Here is a 20,628-nt window from a genome sequence, read left to right on the forward strand (position 1 = left end):
GATACCTCCTCTCTCAAGACAGATGCCCTAGTTACTACTGGGGATGTTTGCGATAAGAACTTTTTACAACCAGCCTAATTCCCACCAGCTTCAAGGGTGCTGCACATTCTTTTAAGTTTCAGTTTTGTTAAGGCACTCCCATTCATCTGAAACCTCTAAAAACTTACTTTCCTCACGGAAGTCCACGCATCTTAAAGTTGCCAAGGTTGAGAAACGCTGCTTTAGAGGATAAAGATGGGGGAAGTTTAACAGTTGGGTTACCATCATAGACCTGTATGATGGGTCTCTTTGTTAGCTGCTTGGTTTTCTGTAGATAATGGTACAAAGACGCCCTACGATGAAATTCTTCATATAAGTGCCCAGGAAGATGGGCTTGTGTAAGTGCATTCAAAACCTACACTTACTGTTGGAAACCACTTCCCAGCATGGCTAAAGCAAATTTCCCACAAACACCCTTGCTAGTTGATTTTTTCAGCATTCAACTCATCAGATACAAATTTAACAAATTTTGGGGTGGGGATTTCACAGAACACACATTAAAAAGGGTCAAGGCCTTAGTTGCACGGCCATCATAACTCTTTTTGACCACTCTGCTGTAGATGCCCCGATCAGAACAGGAAGCACATGGTGGTGGTGGGAGAAGCCATGAATGGAATGACATGGCAACTGACTTCAAATCAAATTCAACCACCATGTGTTTAATTGTGGTTAATTCATAAGCCACCATTGGCTGGCCTTAGTACATTAAGACGATCGAAGAAATGACGTCATGCAGTGCAACATCCATGGCAGGCAAAAATGTGTTATAAACCAATGAGTAGCATGGCTCCATGCGCGTTTTCTCTGGGGAAAAAAAACACCTCCATGCTTTACATGAACCCTTTTTGTCTTACACAGAGTGTTTTCTTGTTGGAGGAAAATATTGATAATGTCAGAGGGCAGAGTTGCTTGTTCCTCGAAGTCTGGACTCATTCTCTGAGTAGACTCAATTTTCCCTAAAGGAGGAAATCATAGTCCAAATCTTGCACCACTTGATGTGGAAACCTGGAAATGAGTCCTGTTGATTTCAATTCCTAATGCACAGAGGAATAGCCACAGGGATGTATTACAGAGGAATTATTGATCTGCCTTTTAGGAAAGTTAGAAGAAGTTTTATAGAAGTTGTTAAAGTTGAATGTTTGAGTACATTTAACATGGCACCACCAGATATGGGAATTCTGTGGCAGTCCCATCATATCTGCTCATTTTTAGAATTATTACCAGCAGCTTGCAATTCACCTCTGAATCCAAGTTGGATGATCAGAGATAGATACTTTTTCCTTAGAGCAACCTTGGTGTTTTCCAGATGTTGAGACTTCAACTCTTTTGAGAGCACAAGGTTAGGGTAGAGTGGCTTAAATTGCATTCTTAAGTAAATCATCCTTATTTAAATCATAGTTTTCTAAACCCAATTCCCTGGGTTAGCACAGCATACATGAAACCATAAAGTAATTGGCCACGTTGTGATTTAGCATATTCTAGGTTAGTCTTCCTTTGAAACCTGAGGAGTATATATTGTGTCCCTGTGGGAGATTCTGAACTTCCATCTTTTGGTGCCGTGATAATAAATTCTTTCCCCCTCACTGTTCCTCTGCCACACACATTTTATATAACTTAGATGAAAAGCAGCACTTTCTCTCATAAATTGCTGATTGCCGAGGGCTGTGAACTGATAATGTGAGCTGAATGCCGATTGAAAATTGTAGTATTTCCAGCAAGCTTAGAAACAGCCAGATCGGCAAATCACCACAACAAATTGATGGTAATTAAAACCGATGTACAAATTTCATTAGCTTAATACTCAGTGATATTTCTATGTGGAGAAAGTGGACAGGGAGGAAAATGTAATTTTCACTGGCATTTCTTATACGGGCGTTCTAACAGTTAAGGGATACCTTCCAGATGGCAGGTAGAAATATGATGTGCCCGTTAAGCTTGGCTGATCTGTATCTAATGGATACTTTTTCAATTTAAAATCAGGAAAATCTGTAGCTTTTTTCAACCAGGTGTTGCTTTGTAAATTTACAAGGTGTGCCAACTGGCAGATCCTTTATAACTCCAGTTTTTGTGTCTTGACCAGCATTTTCAGAAACTCTTAGGCAGGGCTAACCTTAACTGGGTTATAAAATCCAGACAGCACCCTGATGTGGCAAAGAAAGGTATCCAATAGCGCTCTGGAGCTTTGGAGCTCTGCTATGGTAACCCTACTGACCAGGATTTGTAACTAGACTGTTTTGGTAGCAATATAACAATGGAAAAATGGGCAATCCTAAACCGAGCAGGGAAGGAAGAATGCCTGTTTAATGTGTGCAATGTGAATATTTGTGTGTGTATTGTGTGTGTATTGTAGTGTGTGGTGTGCATGTACGAATAGATGTGGATATTTTATTTACTTATTTATCAAATTTGTATAGCCGCCTATCACACGGATGTGACTCAGGCCGGTGTACCTTAAAACAAATCTTAAATATCCATTAAAATACCGTTTCTCAACCTTGGCAACTTTCAGATGTGTGGACTCCAACTCCCAGAATTCCCCGGCCAGCCATGCATGAGTGGGCATGAGTGATTGTCTGAAGGGCCCCCTGATCTAGGAAAGGGCACAACAGATGGAGTTGTGCAAAGGCCTTCTTGGCTACAGCTAACACATGCTCTTCAATCAGGAACTACAAGTCCAGGAAGCCACTGTTTGTGGCTTTTACTTTTGTTGTGAGCCACCCAGAGCCACCCATTGGGGGAGGTGGGTGGCATACAAATTAAATAAATAAATACCCTTGAAAGGGGAAGTACTACCCCATCCATGGTCAGAGATGGAATATCCCCAGATCTGGGTAGCCCAAACACCCACAGCCACTTGGTCTTGGTAGGATTGAGTTAGAGAAGGTTCCTCCCCATCCATTAATCCCTGCTAGACTGATTGATTGCATCAGGCATTGAATTGTCCATTTAAAAATTCTGAATGGCTGATACCGATTTTAGTACTGATTCTTGACATTTGGGGAAGAGAGACAAGGAAACGGATTCAGAAAAACATGTTTCAACAGGAAGAAACGTAAAGTCCAAGACTCTGTGCAATTAATGCAACAGGTGCAATTAGGTGGTGTTAAGAGTTTGCTATTGTTTGCAAACCCCACAGTGTAGCAATTAGAGTAATTAGGATCAACACGGCAATCATGAGTGTACATGTCTGAATTTTCAGGAAGATGGCACTGAATCAGGAAGGATTTTACAAGGAATGCAGAAAACTATATTCCACTTCTGTAGGTGTGGAATAGAGGTGTTATCCGTGTCTCCTGACTCTTGTACCCTTGAAAAAGGCAGGTGATGGAAGACATTATTTGCAGATATTATAGTATTAACCGTGACTATGAAGGGGATATAGCTTGGTCACTGAATATCTGGTCTGTATGCTGAAAGTCACAGGTTGAAATCCAGGTGTCTCCAAGTACGTTTAAACAGAATTGAGCTTTCTATTTGTGCCATCAAGAGATGCCAGAGCGGTAGCAAATGTTCTTCTCAGACGCATGGTGAGTGTCTACTGCTGTCCGGTCACGACGGCTGAATTTAGTAAAAAGTTCTTTCTTTCTCAAAAATTTAACTTCTGGAGCATCGATTTGGCACTTTGTTTCTTCAGGGCCTCCCTTTTTTTCTTCTACTGACACTGCTTGAGGCCAAATTGATTGAGAAAAGTGGATCATGCCTTAGCTCAATGTGGACTGGGTCTTTCCACAGCAAGTATATGGTCTCTGATATGTTTCCTCCTCAGACTGCATTCCCAGGTATCCCTTCCCTCCCAGCGAGTCCCTTCAAAGCATATTTCCATGCAGCAATTAAGTTTTAGTGTCCATATTGTCAATAAAAGCTATTTTAAAGTCTCTGGGATGCACAAATACCTATGACCACTAGATGGCAGCAAGAATGTCGAGAAAGCTCTAACTCTTGGCATCTTTCTTGCCATCTGATGGTCATTTGGGTTTATGCAGCTCTGTTTTATAGTCTAATTTATTTCTAATCCGTTATATTGAACACAGCGTACGATGGATCACTCGAGCTTTAGTAGTCATCTCAGTTCAGGTAGAGGCTGGATGGACATCTGTTGCAGATGCTTCAATCTGGATTTCTGCAGAGTTGGAGTTGGACTGAATGGTATCAAGGGCCCCTTTCAACTCTAGGATTCTGTGTTATGCTCTCTCTTTGCTGCAGCTGTAACAGGAAGGTGTGTTGTGAAAACAAGTTCTAGACCTGCCATATGGTAGATCATCTTCATTTCAGCTGCAAGGTATGGCTGATGGGCTATCTTGAGTGTACAGAACCATAAGATGTGGAGGCCTAAATGCTATATATACATTCATGTGCTAAAATTCTGACTTTTTTACTCTCCTTAGCCGTCCAAACTTTCATGAGAAGATAGACTTGGCACATAGCCTGAGCACAGATTTCAGCTGCCAAGAGCAGTTCAGAGGAATTGGGCAAAGCAGTCCATGGTGAGCTTCAAAGCACAGCCTCCACAGTGTGGGAAGGAATTGTTGAGTTGAATTAAGGCACAATTTGCTTCCCCTTTACACCCACTGCTCCTCAGGAGCTTTCTCACAAGCCATTGGTCTGTAAGCAGCTGCCATTATGTCCCAGCAGTTGGCTAAGACAGAGTTCCTCTTAAGTGAATATTTTCTACACTTGTGGGTGGGCACCTGTAGGGCTATGGATTATTCATTATTACAATGCACTGACAAGCTTGCTAAGAGCCAGATTAATTTCAAGAGCTTTTTGTGTGTGTGTTGTTACTGTTGTTGTTTTCCAGCCTTCACTGCACATTTGCAAAAGGAAAGAGTTGGGAAGAGATCCAAAATAGTATCGTTTGTCCAAAATGTTGCATTTGTTTGGTGCAAACCTTCCTATGGCAAAAAGGGTTGAGAAGAGCGACTAGCAATGTACTAAGGAAAGTCCTCAAAGGGCCTCAGGGGATGGGAGAATTGATGGACCCGGAGACCTGGAGGACTCAGGAGAACGATGTAATTGTAATTTGTATAATCAGTAACAGTGGTTGGAGTATATTTTAGGAAGATGTTCTTAAGTCCCAACATTTGTTTTAGTTGATGGTCAGCAGGTGACGAGTACCAAGGAACCTTGGCACTGAAATAGGACAAGCAAAGATTTTCTATCCAACCCCATCCCTTGTGTAACATTGCCCCCAGCCCAAATCTAATCAGGGTGGCTCATGATGGGTTGATTTTATCAGGATGTGTAAGAGAGGGCTGATTAAGGATAGCCACTGAATCAAATACTTCTTTTCTTTCCTGATCAGGACATTGAACATACAGTAGATGACTATAGTTTCCCCACTCCATTTTAATGCACTGGTTCCATCAAGGGGACACATTGGAAGTAAAGGCTTGTAGAAGTCGAGATTGGGAATAGAGCAGATTTAAAACTGGCTGCTCTGTTCCGGATGAGTGAGGTCTGTTCTGAATTACCTGGTTTCCTTGAAATTTGAAATGTGCACTTCTAAGCCATATGCACTAGGACACCACAGCAGGATCATTTGGGACTGAAATTACACTTAATTAGTGGTGAAACTTGATGCATTCTGCAACAATGCTTCCATCTAAGTAATCAAATCTGTAAATGCAGAGTATAAAATAAGGGAATATGGTCTGGAAGATTAGGTTTTAAAACTGTGGGTCAGAACTGGTAGAAAAGATTTGATATACAGGTAGGATCACGTATGTGTGTTCTCAGCTGAGAAATCAGTAGAGTTTAAGATTCATGGCAAACTTGACAATAGCTTGTAAATTTCCTTTTCTTTAATCTATATGGGACCTGTGGAGGCCTTAGAACACTTTTTTGTAAATACAGCTGATGGGAAAGGTTTTCAGGATTCCATCTTTCCATTTATGAAATTAAAATAATGTTTTTTAAAGAGTAAAATCCTTAAAGCAGTGTTGTCCAAACTTGGCCACTTTAAGATGAGTGGACTTCAACTCCCAGAATTCCCCAGCCAGCCATGCTGGCTGGGGAATTCTGGGAGTTGAAGTCCACTCATCTTAAGGTGGCCAAGTTTGGACAACACTGCCTTAAAGAGTCTATTGGATAAAAATTGAGGCATAAGTGCCTAGAAACATTGTGCTTCCTATTCCAGGCCAGAAACTTGGGAAATTGGGCACCTTAATAAACCAAGGAGGTGTATGGATATGTATAGAATGCCAGCTGCAAAAGTGAACTATTTCATTTAGAATATGTTTGAAGTACTATGTCGGCAACCTGCAGCCTCAGGACTGTATGTGGCTTTAGATTCTCCTTTTTGTGACTCTTAGAGCCTCCTCTGGCCATGACTGTTAAAACCTGATGACATAATTTCAAGTTATTTTGGCCTGTGAAACAGATGAACACAGTAGTAGAATTCCCAAAAGTGGCACAGTGTAGTCATGAAACACAGAATCTACAAAATCCTTCCCCCCCCCACCAGTGTAGCCCCGTCAGCCATTTTGTTGAACCTCAAAATGTAGAATGCAGTCCTTGACCTCCAAAAAGTTGTTCTCCTCTACTCAATGGATTATGTGCTGTCAAGTCAGTGCCAACTCTTAGCAACCACATAGATAGATTTTCTCCATGATGATCGGTCCCTAACCTAGTCCTTCAGGTCTTCCAACAGCGTACTCATCGTCTCTGTAATTGAGTCCATCTGTCTTACTACTGGTCATCTACTCTTTCCTTCTACCTTCCCCAGTATTAGAGTCTTCTCTTGAAAGCTGGGTCTTTGCATAATGTATCCAAAGTAGGATCGTTTGAGCCTAGTCATTTGTGCCTCAATTGAGAACTCTGGGTTAATTTGTTTGATGATCCATTAGTTTGTTTTCTTGGCTGTTCATGATATTCTCAGGAGTCTTCTCCAACACCATAGTTCAAAAGTGTCAATACTCTTCCTATCCTGTTTCTTCAAAGTACAAATTTCACTTCCATAGAGTGTCACAGGGAATAACATGGCTTGCATGATTCTGATCTTTGTAGGTACAGACACCACTACCCTATATGTAAGTTTTAAAGCTAAATATCAATGTGTCATTTTCCACTGTACTGTGTGTAAAAGAACAGTGTATAACCTGTGCATGGCAAGAACTAAAGGTGTCTGTAGAGTGTGATCAAAAAAGTCAAAATGGTAGCCGTGATAGTGAGATCAAAGCTCTGCTTGCTTTTAATATGTGACACCCGTACAATGAATATAAAAAATACTGGTGTGGCTTCTGTTTTATCTTTATTTACCAAACCCTGCAGATATCCCTGGCAAAAACAGAAGCATGAAATCAAATGCTGGATTTTATATAGATATTGCAAAAGTTTATATACATATTGCAAAGTGAGGGGATAATACTTGTTATCCTCACTCCAAAGAATATTTTGACGGTGTCCATAATAACATGAGTCATATGAACTTAGTTTTGCAATTAAATTTGTTTAATTATATAAAACAAATTAAAACTTCCTTGTGGAGTCCTTGGTTCTCCCTGAGTTTGGTTGTTTGCTTGCAGACGTTTCATTACCCGACTAGGTAACATCATCAGTGCTAGTGAGTGTGGGGTTTGCTCCCTGTTTATATATGGTAGCTTGCCCTGCCAATGTTGGTTCCTTCCTTGAATACCACCAGGAGAACTTTTCTGGATATACCCTGATCCTGGTGACAGAAGGCTGAATTGTGAAGTGAAAGCACTATGATTGTAGCTGTGATGGAAATCTGAACAACTTGATAGTTCATTCATTCTCCTGTTATATAATTTTCTCATAACACCCTGCTAAGTTCTCTATAGGACTCATTTGCTGAAATTGATATATTTTAATTTGTCTCTGCATTTCATACAGGAGAACTTGGCTTCCTTTCAAAGCTGAATCTACAGCCATTCCCGCTGAGATCCCCTTTGTTTTTTCTTTCTTTTTTTTTTCTGTTGTTGTCCTTGACTGCTTTTTAAATATCTTTGTTCCCCAGCACTTTTTGATGATTTGCTAATATTGGGTCCATTCATTCCACGCAGAAAGCCTCCAGAGGGAACCTTTTCTTCCTTTTTTTTAAATTTTCAGAAGTAGTTAAATAATTTACACAAATAAATCCACATGACAAGCAAAGCAAAAGAACATGATTTAGACACATTTTCTTTATGATTGTTCCCAAGCGTTTGGAACAGATGATTGAATGACTTGCTTCCCCCTTGCATAAGTCCTCCTGGAGCAAAATCTGCAAACATTTGGTACACTTACAAAAATATTCCAGTTTTGTGACAGAGAACATCTTTTGCATGTAATTCACTAAGTTCTACAGTTAAAAAGTTCAGTTGATGGGAAGTATTTCTACCCAGCCCCCTCATTGCTTGTGGTGGTGGTGGGGTGGGGCAGGGAGGATGTTTCTGGAAGGATAAATGAATAGCACTAGGAATGTATGCCAAATATATACTCCCAGCAGGGTCACCCAAGGCATGTATGTCATCTCAGCTGCCCAGCAAAAGCAAGCAGACACCTATATTGGACAAGGAAGATGTTGGAAGTGGATGATCATTTGAGTGACAACAGCAAAGGTATAATTTCATACTCCGTGGGAGAAGGCAATGGTAAACCACTATTGTATTTTACAAGAAAACCACATGGGTGGAAAATATAAAATGATTGATGATATAGTGCCAGTTGATGGGCCTTTAAAGTTGGATGGCATTCAACATACTACTGAGGAAGAGATTAAGAACTTTTGGAGTACTAATGGTGTTTATGTCATGGCTAGATTAAAGCCTTCAGGACATTTGGTTGCTGATGTTGCCAGACAGAAAAGAAAAACTGCAGCTTTACAGTTGGAACATGGAACATAGAAGCATGAGCGTGGAATAGAAGCATGGAAACTCCACACAGTGAAAGATGAACCATGTATACATTGACATCTTAGGCATCAGTGAATTGAAATGGACTGGAATTGGATATTTTCAGTCAGAAGAACATACTGTTTACTACTAAGGACATGAAAAATGAAGAAATGGTGCTGTTTTCATAGGAAGGATATGGCAAAAACAGTACTTTGGTACAATGCAGTCAATAACCAAATAATATCAATTATTAATGGTATTATTGTCATTATTGTTATTTAATAGAATGATTATCCAAATTTATGCTATATTCACTGATGTAGAAGAAGAGGTTTCATGGTCAAGTTTGATAGGTTTCATGGTCAAGTTCAATCTGAAATCGACTGAATATGCAGTCTTTGAAGTTCACTCTGAAGTTCTGAATCTCACTGATAGGAATCAAGGGACCTGTGAAATGAAATCAAGGAAGTTGTTAAAGATGAACTGTGAAAAGAGACTTCCAAAGACCAAGAAACAGAAGAAAGCAAATTGGATATTTGTGATGGAATGGAATTATGAAGGCCAGGCTCAGGGAGATAAACATTTTCTTAGCTCACAAGAGGATGAGACTGGCACCTCCCTGAGGAATTTACAATGTTGTGGCTGGCTGGCTTGGGAGATGGGGTTTCAGTCTGGGAAGATTCTTGCTAGAGGTTGTAGCTAATAAACATAGCTGAACTGAATTTGCATTGTCTCTTGGAGTTCCTTGGGCTAGGCCTGACATATTAGAACAAACAGTGGAAATTGCCAGGAAGAGAGGAGAAGCCAAAACTGAGAAAGATAAAGATCTCAGGAAGGAACTTAACAAAGAATTTCCAAGAGCTGTTACAAGAGACAAAAACAGTATTACAATGACATCTGAAAAGTTGTCAAAGATTAAAACAGGCACAGAATAATAAGGAAAGTCTTCCAAATGGTCTCCAAAGTCAGAAGGAGGTTCCAGTGTCAAATTGGCATATTAAAGGACACCAATGGACAGAGAGTAACTGATACAAAGGAGATCAAACAAAGGTAGAAAGAACATATTGGGGCTCTGTACAGAAGAGATGTCAACATACAAGATACCTTAGAAGATACTCGCTAAATATTTTCAAAATCAAATCAAAGTGAGATAAGTTAGATCAGCATTCCATTCATTACCAAATCAAAAGACTACATACATTGATGGAATATTGACTGGACATGAATTAATGGAATCAGCAAAGATTCTAACCAAACTGTTCCAGGAAAACTGGAGAATGACACAGTGGCCAGCAGATTGGAAGAGGTCAGTTTACATACCAATACCAAAGAAAGGAAAGTTGATGCAAACTATCATACAATATTCTTAATATGTTGGCAGAATAATGCTTAGGATCATCCAACAGATTAGAATTCTGCATGGAAAGAGAGATGCCAGATGTTCAAGCTGGTTTTAGAAAAGGCTGACGAAAAGACTTTATTGCTGATGCACACTGGATAGTGGAGAAAGCCGAAGAATACCAAAAAGATGTCAATATGTGCTTCATTGACTACAGAAAGGCTTCAGTTGTGTCAAGCATGTCAAGTTGTGGAACGTGCTTAGGAAAATGGGAATCCCAGAACATCTTATTGTCCTCATATGGAACCTATACACAGGTCAGGAAGCCATGGTTCAGATGGATATGGCAAAACTGACTGGTTCCAGGTTGGCGAAGGAATGAGAACAGTCTGTCTACTCCTTTCTTATTTATTCAGTCTATATGCTGAGGGAGGTTGGACTGGAAGATAAGCATGATTTTAAAACTGGAGGAAGAAATGTCATTAACTTGCATTGTGCTGATGACACTCTTCTGATAGCTGAAAATGCAAATAATCTGGAAGCTCTGGTAATGAAAGTTGAGGAGTACAGAGGAATACAGTGAAAAAATGGAACTAAGATTAGATATAAAGAAGACCAAAGACAATAGTTATAGCAGCAGCTTTTGAACTGACAATGAAGATATTGAAGTGGTGGATAATTTCTCCCTTCTAAGATCAACTACCAATAGTAAAGAAACAAGCAGTCAAGAAATATTTTGTAGGCTAGCACTTGGTATAGTAGCCATGAAGGTGTTGGAAAAGATAGTAACCCACAAAGAAATAAAACATTTTATGGTACAGAGTGAGAAATGAACAAGTCCACTGTTTATGGAGGTTACTGAGTTGCTTCAAGAAATCCAAGTGTGTACAGCTATCTCCCAAATCATTCACTTAATTAGAACCCAATCACGTGGCTGACTTCATATGAAAACATAGTTTGCTGATTCAGTCATAAGGTTTGGATTCACACAACCCTAAGCCAGAGTAGCTAGAATCATATGTTAGAAATTGACTTTTTGACAGCTTAGTGCAATGCATGACCTGGCAAAAACCTTCAATATTGTCCTACCATCTATACGGTTAAAGGTTCCAGTCAAAGAGGATATCTGTAGCTCAGGGTTGAATTGTGGAGTCCTTGGTGCTCTCTGAGCTTGGTGGTTGGCTTGCAGATGTTTCATGACCCAACCCAGCACTGATGACGTTACCTAGTTGGATAATGAAATGTTTGCAAGCCAGCAACCAAGCTTAGAGAGCACCAAGGACTCCACGGTTAAAAACTTTACACATATAGGAAAACAGTACCTAAATCTTCCTAAAGTAGTTTTGAAAATTAATGACAAGAACCAGTACAGATTTTCCACATCCATTCTTTTACAAAGAAGGGAGATCAGTATCATCAAACCCTTCAAAATCCAATTGGATGTATGTTTACCTAGGAGTACATTCCATGAAGTTCTGCAGAGCTTAACTTCCTCCTAAATTGTTATTGCTTTAGAACAGGCATGGTCTCCTTCAGCCTCTCAACTTTCTGGAGGACTGCAAGTCACCTGGAGACAGGGTGGCATCACTGGAAGGGCTCTGTTACTTTTCATGCCATTTGGGGGAAATACGGGAAGGAATGGTGGTGGAAGCCAATTTACCTCTTCCTCCACCCTTAAAAAAACACTTGGTGGCAAAATGGCTGAATTTCAGCCCCGCCATTCCAGGTTGTTGGGGGGGAATTAACATGGGAACAACTTGCCTTCTATAGACCTCCATGCTCACATTTGCACTCTCTGTTTGTACTCTTTCTATGGAAAATCAGCCATTTTACTGCTGAATTTTGGAACGCTGAGAGATATCTGTGGTTTAAGGACCACAGGTTGCCTATCCCTGTTTAGAAGCCCCAATAGCAGCAAAGTGGCTGTGTGTGTAATGTGTAATTGGGCTTTCTCTCTTAGGAATGCAGACATCTTCAAGGGGGTGCCTGACTTCAGTGAAGGTTTTTAAAAAGCACCTTCTCAGACCTGCCTTATTGTACCCCCCTAATTTCTGAGAGCAGAATAGCCATGTTTCTTCACTTTGCTCTGCTCCAGGCTTCCCCAGAATTTCTCATAGCCTCCTTCATGACTTGCAAAAGCCAGAAGAGCCTCTTCAATTTGTCTTGGGGCCAGAAAAAGCATCTTCTCTGGAACTGTGTTATGCAGAAGCCTTTTCTGGGTATTGCAAGTATGCAAGTATGCATCTGTTGTATGCAAATCTCATGATGTTCCATCTTGGAGAAGACCATGCATTAGTGCGGTTGATTTTATTCTAAAAGGTATGAAGGCATGGTAGCAATGAGATCACTACTGGTTGCCACATAGCCCAGCAAGTGTACCTATACAGAAACCTTTTCCAGCCATAGCGAGTACTGAAAGGGGCTGTGAAGTGACTTAAGGTACTTAGGGGGAATTCTGATCTCTTTGCCTCCATAATATGAATCACATTGCCTTCCCACACGAAGCCCAGTGTCAGGACAAATCAAAGCTGCCTCACCCAGGCTTTCTCTTTCAGCAGTTACCGTCCACCCAGTTGGAGTTCACTGGGTGGTATTTTGTATCATTCAGTGTGCTCAGACTGATCTTGATTATCAGGCATGTTTGACAACCCAGCATGGAAGCTACAGTTGAGGAGAGCAGATTGTAGGTGTAAAAAAGAATCATTTGGAGGTGGGGGCAGGGCGGAGGAGGAGATACCACAAAGCAAAGCTCTATGAATGCAACAGAGCTTGATGAGATTTGTTATGTAGCATGATAATAACTCAAAAGTATGATCTCTTGTCAAGGGACAACATACTTCTCTTTTTTAATTTTCCGTACAGTAGTCTGTTAGCAAAATACATACTTCATCCCATTTTTATTTGTAAAAATAAAATTGTAATTCTGCAATGGCATCTGTTGTGAGGAGTAGTCATCTCAAGGCTTTGCTAATTGACTTATACAGATTATAAGATCTGTGCTGCAAAAAGCTGACGTCCCTGTAGATGACAGCAAAGAAATACAGATTCCAGTGCATACATTTTTCCCTAAAATAGTGTTCCCTGATATCTCTCCAGAAGTGGTGGATTTCAGTTGTCGGAAAGCTGCCTGGCACTCTGGGAATTCTGAGAGTTGAGCTCCGTTGCATCTGGAGGATTGCAAAAGATTGGAGAAGACTGCTCTGTTCCCACTGGCAGTAATTTTTCAGGGTGTCCGGAAAGGATGTTCTCCCTCAATCCTCCTACTTGATTCTTTTTAAAATGCAGATGAGAACTTCTGCATTAAACTATATGCCCTATGTCAAAGTTAATTTCCCCTTTGTATCTCTTGGCTCTTGGGAGAACATATCCAGTGGTGGCTTCCACCAGAAGATAAGACAGGCTTTCGCATGTGGTCACCTACAGAGGCTACAGATGACTCTAGTCTCAGCTCTTTTTATTCTTTGTTACCATCATTGTGTGAATGGTCAGCAAAGCAGCATGCCCCAACCTGGCCGGTTTTGTAAGTTTATAATTTTTTTTCAGTATATATACATGGAAGTATTAGATGCATCTTAGCAACTGATTCTACATTCCAGAAACTTCAAACTGTTGCTAGGGTAACAGGAGAGTAGTGCCGCCTCCTTCCCATTTTCCATACCCATCTAATAACATAATTCAAGGAGGCAGCTCTGAGGCTTTTAGTCCTGATTAACTAAGGAGGCAGCAGTAATGTAATTTAATGAGATGAGCATAGATAAAACAATTCCGTTGCTTGAGTAGTATTGTCTGGCCAAAGCTGAAGAGGAGAGGCCACTGGAGCCATGCAATTGTCTTTTTTTCTCCAATCCTGTTAGCTGGAGGATGATGGAAGTTGGAATCTAACATTCGAGGAAAACACATTTCTGGAAGGCTGCTAAATATCAGTCTGAGGAAGACGAGGAGCTTACATGAGAATGGAAGCCTTAGTACAGCTGGAGGGAACTTGATCGGAGAAAGCTCTTTGTATGGATTCATTTGATTTTTATCTTCCTTTTTTTCTCCAGGAAGTCAAGATAGCACATTATAGTATTACCTCCTCCATCTCCATTCCTCCAGATGCCTGTGAAGTAGGTTGGACAGAGACTGAACCACAGTCACCCAGTGAGCTTCCACTGCTGAGGAATGACTTCAGTCTGGCCCTTCCAATTTCTGTCCAATACCTTAATTAGGATCATAAGATCTGTGCTGCAAAAAGCTGAACGTCCCTGTAGATGACAGCAAAGAGATACAGAAAACCCTTTAACTAGTGCCATGTAGAGATTGTCTGGAATTTTGCAGTTCAGATCTAGTAGTGCCAGCCCTCCCAGGTAAACCAGACAGGAAACAAGACTAGATGGACTAATTCTACTTTATTGTAAGGCTACATTAACAGAATCTTGCAAGTCTGAAAGCACAAATCTCCCGCCCTCCCTATTTACTGCCAGAGTAGTTAGGGCGGGTCTTTCCTAAGTTTCTTTCTTTGACTGTTACCCTGTTGCAGACTCCTTTCTCTTTTACCTGATCTCTTTCCCCTGTCTTCCAAGGCCACCCTCTCATTCCATCACAGACCTGCCTTAACTAATACCCCCTAGCTCTTTTAATAGATCTCCTTTCAGTTACAACTGCCTGCCAATTACGGATATTCATAAATGGTCCATCAATGACATGATACCCTGCTTTGGAGAAGATAGAATAACGGTGGAAATGATTTTGTTTTGAAAAGAGTGAGTTTGTTCAGGTTAGTGAAGAGATTCCTGCCCGCATGTGTACATTGTCCCAAATAAGCCTGTGGACAGAAGGTTGGAGAATATTCCACCAAGAAGTGTAGCCATGAATCCCAAAGATTGGCTGAGGACCTCACTGATGGCCCTTGGGCTGGCCAGCTTACTGTGCTTACTTTGCGTAGTAGTTGTGAAGATCAGTGGTGTGCAGAGAAGAACACCACACTCTTTCTGAGGAGAAAAGACAATGAGTAAATGTAAACAATCAAGAAATTGTACGTCTGTACCTGTTGCCCTAAACGTTAGATCTGCAGACTTTATACATCTGCATCCAAAAACACTAATGCCCAAACAGCATCTATAACTACTGAATAAAAAAAGCTGGACTTCAAGGAGGGTGGGTTTTTTAAATAAATGATTTTTATAGAATCATGATGGGAAAGAGTCATGTTTTTAAAAGCCTGTTTCCCTTGGAGATGGGTTTGAGGAGGGCAGCCCTCACTTCACTGCTTCTGTATTGTTTTCCAGCCTCTTTCAACATGCTTGCTTTTCTCCGTGACCTTGAGAAAAAAGCTGTTTATACAGAACATCTGCACAAATATACTTGAGAGAGACAGACACACACGACACTGAGCTCAGACAGTTTATTTCCTTGGACATTATTCCATAACTGACCAATGCATCTCTCTGTCCCCTCCCCATTATTTCTAAGCGAGCTCTAATTATTAACAAAGGCAGTAATATCACTTTAATGTCATTTAAAATCATCTCTCTGTCTGTCTCTGTGTTTTGTGTCTGTGTGATGGGTTGGGTAAAGAGTTTTGAGCAGAACAACAATGCAAGCAGGATGGGAATGAATTGCTTCTCTGATATTTATGTTTCTTAACTGTAGTTCCCGAGTGGTAGCCAGTGGGTGACCTTGTGTGGATTCAAAAGCTAAACAGGATCAGGTCTAATTAATAGGTAGATGGGAGACTAGACATATAGGCTGGGCTGTGAAGTTGAAGAAGATCCTGGAAGAAGGACATGGTGACCATTGCCAAGAAATGGTATGATCGTGCCCAGCAGGACTCCTTCTGGTAGAAATCAGGTATCAGTTTTTGCTCATGGGAGATGCTGCTGCTTTTCAGTTATCCTGAGGTTAATCTGAATGGAGGAAAGTGTAGATGTACCTTTTTTCACAAGAAGGGGGAACCTCAGAGGAACATATTTATTTTTGGAGAGGTAAGGCAATCTATAGTGTGGTATGATGCTTAAAGCAGGATAAGCCATCCTATGTCCCTAGAGTCCACACAGCCCTCAATTCTCCTCCCTCTGATCTAGGGGTACAGTTGAGATGTTGGCCATAATGGTTCAATTGAAGCTCCACCCATTTTTAAATTTGGATTGTAGATGTAACACACACACACACACACACACAAAATAGGTGGAGCTTTGATCAAACCACCATGGCTGCCATGGAAGATTCTGTTATTGTAGCCAATTTCTGTAAAGGTGTTTTTAGCCTTCCTATGGAGTTGATTTCCTGGTCTGGTCTATGTAGTGGGACTGGCACCCCCACTTTGAGCTGGGGAACAGATGAAAACTAGGGACATGCAGCATTATGATGCAATTTCTTTAAGGAGATGCCAACAGGGATTGTGTGCGCTGCTGAACTTGCTTTACGCAGCCATTCAGTTTTGTATCCAAAATGTTGCACGTTGCTAGGAATTTAAGACTAAAGGGATCCTCGGGATTGGAGACTTTTGTCAACATGATAAAAACAGTCTTGAGGCATCACATTGCAAGCTTGGGCCCTTTTGTACTGGCATATGATGCCACAAGTGATTGAGAGTTAAGGGTTAAAAATTATTTCAGCCAAATTTCAGCCAAATTCAGTTTTTGGTCTGGCACTCTCAGCCTTCTGCTCCTTTGGGAGGTGTAACTCCTGGCATGCAGTGTTTCTCAACCTTGGCAATTTGTGTGGACTTCAACTTCCAGAATTCCCCAGCTAACATGCTGGCTGGGGAATTCTGGGAGCTGAAGTCCACATATCTCCAAGTTGCCAAGGTTGAGAAACACTGCATTATAGGAATTTCAGGAATGCTAATTTACTGTAGTAGGATATAATAACAGAATCTTGAAAGCCTGTTTAAGTATCTCTCTGTCCCTTCTTACACTAAAAAAATCAGTGTGGGTTTACTTTGAGTTTCTTTCCCTTTTAAAAAAAAAATCTTAGAATTTTACAATACAATAAAAGTATAAAACTGAAAAGAAAAAGAAAAAAATATAAGAATTAGAAAAAAGTGAAAAAAAGAAAGAAAACATAGAATTTTGACTTCTGCCCTTCTTTCTATCGAGTAATTACCATCTTACTCTTTCTCCTCCCTCTGTAACCCTTTCTAATTCCCAAATCCATAAATCATCAGTTCAGTCTTTTCTTCTTTCAACCAAAAGTCCATATAAGGCTTCCAGTCTTTTAAAAGAGTCTTTATCATTTTTTCCCTGACCGAACCGGTCAGCGTTGCCATTCCGCAAGTTACATCAATTTTATAATCCAATCTTCTGCTGTGACTATTTCATTATTCTTCCATCTTTGAGCGTACAATAATCTTTCCACAGTTACCATATAGAATACTAGTTTCCCATATTTCTTTGCTCATTCAGACTCCATAAAGCCCAATTAAAATTAATTCTGGTTTCATCATAGTATTAATCCTCAGTATCTTTTGCATCGCTGTATGAATTTGCACCCAAAATTCCTTTGCTTTTTCATACGTCATTCTGAGTTTCTTTTTCATGCTTCAGCTTCTGACTAGGTAATCACTTTTCCAAGTTCCTCCTTATTGGTTTTTCTATATCAAGGTCATCTCTAAATTCCTTTACACTTTTTTTAGCCCATTCCTTGAGGATGTCCCTTCTGGTTTTCTGCTTGAAAACTGTTGTGTGCCCCCTGCTGTACACTGCTTGGAGACGTTCATATCCTTTGCTTCAGAGAGGAAAATATCTTGACTGCCTGATTCTTTACAACTTTTTCCTCTGATCAGAAGGGGAAAGAACATTAAAAGCCATGTTAGGTATAGGGATAGAATTTAAAAAACTTTATTTCACTCCCCCAACATTCTGTGTTGTACTTGGTAATCCAAATACAACACAGAAGATTGTATTGGGTAACCCAAATACAACACAGAATTCTCTTGCTAACAGAATTAATCAGGAGCTGCTATGCCATCCCATTAATGAATTGTGTTTGATCATTTTATAGCTGGAAATCAATTAATCTGCACAGGAAATATTCTTGCCTATCCAGGAGAATTTCATTAGTACTGAGCAATCTAAAAGAGCCTCCAATATATTTTGTCAGTCAAACATTTACTACTTAATTATTATGCCAAGGGAATAGAAGAAAGGTGCTTAAGAGTTATGATTGCATAAAATAATTCACATACTGCATAAATGCATGAGATTGCTATATCAACCCAATACTGGAGTAGTTTAGCATCTCTGTACTAAAATGGGCATCAAGAATCTATTATTTGATGATAATTAAGCCTACAATACAATACAAATGAGATACATTTGCCTGTTGAATAATCACTTGAGATGTCTAAATCATAATGCTTTTTTTCATAGTAAGGTTGTGAGCAGAAAACGTCTCCTTCAGAGGACTTTGGATTCCAGTGGTTAAATCTCAGCAAATATGAGCAGTGAACCATGATGATGGTCGCTGTCATCCTGCACAAATGCATGACTTACTTGGTCACTTTTCCTTTCAACACTTAAGTATCCAATTGCCTGATTGCATTTTTAGCCAAACTTAGAGGTACTGCATAAAGGTTGACTGGTTGATTGATCATGTGCCATTGATTCAGTGTCAACTCTTAGCAAGCACCTAAATAGATTTTCTCCAGAAGAGTCTGTCCTCAACCTGATCCCTCAGGTCTTCCAATGATGCCCCGCTTGCTGCCACAATTGAGTCCATCTGCCTTGCTGCTGATTGTGTCCTTCCACCTTTCCCAACATCAGAGCCTTCTCCAGAGAGCTAGGTGTTTGTATAATGTGTCCAAAATATGATAATTTGAGTCCATTCATTTATGCCTCTGGGTTGATTTGCTTGATGATCTATTTATTTGTTTTCTTGGCTGTCCATGGTATTCTCAGGAGTCTTCTCCAACACTGAAGTTCAAAGGCATCAATACTCTTCCTATCCTGCTTCTTCAAAGCCCTACTTTCACTTCCATAAAGTGTCACTGGGAAAACCATTGCCTACACAATTGTGATCTTGGTAGTTATAGACATATCACAGCATCTGAATATCTTTTCCCTAGGCCTTCATGGCTGGTCTACCAAATGCTAGTGTGCGGCATAAACTGTATCTTGATTGTTTGTTCCTTTACTGTTGATAATACATAAAGACTCAACTTGACTCTGGCTGACTACATGGACCTTCCCTTGCAATTTTCTTGCAACATCTGTTCTTCTGGGAGGTGTTTTGATTTCCTGTCTAGCCTGTAGCCATATGATTTTCTGGTAGTCTCCCATCAATATATAACTAGATCCAAGCCTGATTAGCTTTTTTTGAGATCAGTCAAGACTAGGTAGCTGCTGTCACCTGCTGTGACACATCTGTGTGAATTATAATATCCCCTGGATCTGGTGCAGGAATTAAAGCTACTGTTATTATAGTGGTTATTACACTTTTTAATTAAAATTTTATTAAAATTATTCTTTTTTCTTTGCTTTCAAGCTTCAAGTGACCCTGAGAAAAGATCTGTCTGGGTTAAGGAATGATTCACAATACAGTACATAATTTATTCATTTCTGAAAAGGCTATTTTTTTTCTAGTAATAAAAAAAAATGACACAATGCATTTTCCTTTGGCTTAGATTCATAGTATTTTACAAAATAGAGAAATGTTTATGTACAGTTTGATACATATTATATGATTAATGAATATGTGACATATTTAGGGGATGCATATTAATTTAGTGTGTACATTTTAGTTTTTTTTTCTCTTTATTTTTTGTTTTTTGTTCATTTTGGTATTGCAATTTCATAATTAATTTGTTGGATATTACTGTTTCTTTTTAACTGGCTTTTGTACACTATTTTTCTGTACTTTTCTTTTTAAAAATTGCAATAAATATTACTTTTTTTAAAAAAAGAGGCGATTAATGAAACGTAGTACATCTCTTAAAGCAACCAAACTTTTTTTTTTTTCTTTTTCCCAGGCTGGTGTGGAAGGGCTGTGTTACTGAACAGCAGAGTTGCTATGCTTGTGTGAGGTCGAAAGCACTTCTGAATAATTTTGTGTGCACAACCCTCGTACTTAGCATGGTATGATAGGCCAGATCAGGGATTCTACCATGGATGGCTGATCGGTTTTCTTAATTAAAATACGGTTGATCTGGTAACCACTGTTTGCTCAGGTCCCTATTTCTGCATCATTTTTTATCATGGAGACAGAAGGGAATATTTGAACAGAGTGTTGTAGTCCCCTATTAGATGGGTTAAGATCTCCAATTTAAGGTTTAACTTAGCAGGACATGGGTAATTGACTTGTAGTTCAGCTAAGCATTGATTGTGTACTTAGCGGAATTTTATCTCAGCGATATTCACTGGCATTTTCATGTTGCCTCTTCCTTAGATCAGGAAATTCCTCTAATGCTTACTTATTAAATGTTAAGCCATAACAGTC

Source organism: Python bivittatus, unplaced genomic scaffold, assembly GCF_059951505.1.
Source record: "Python bivittatus isolate LINGU-HERP-01145 unplaced genomic scaffold, Pbiv_v1 ctg000340_np1212, whole genome shotgun sequence".
Taxonomy (NCBI): domain Eukaryota; kingdom Metazoa; phylum Chordata; class Lepidosauria; order Squamata; family Pythonidae; genus Python; species Python bivittatus.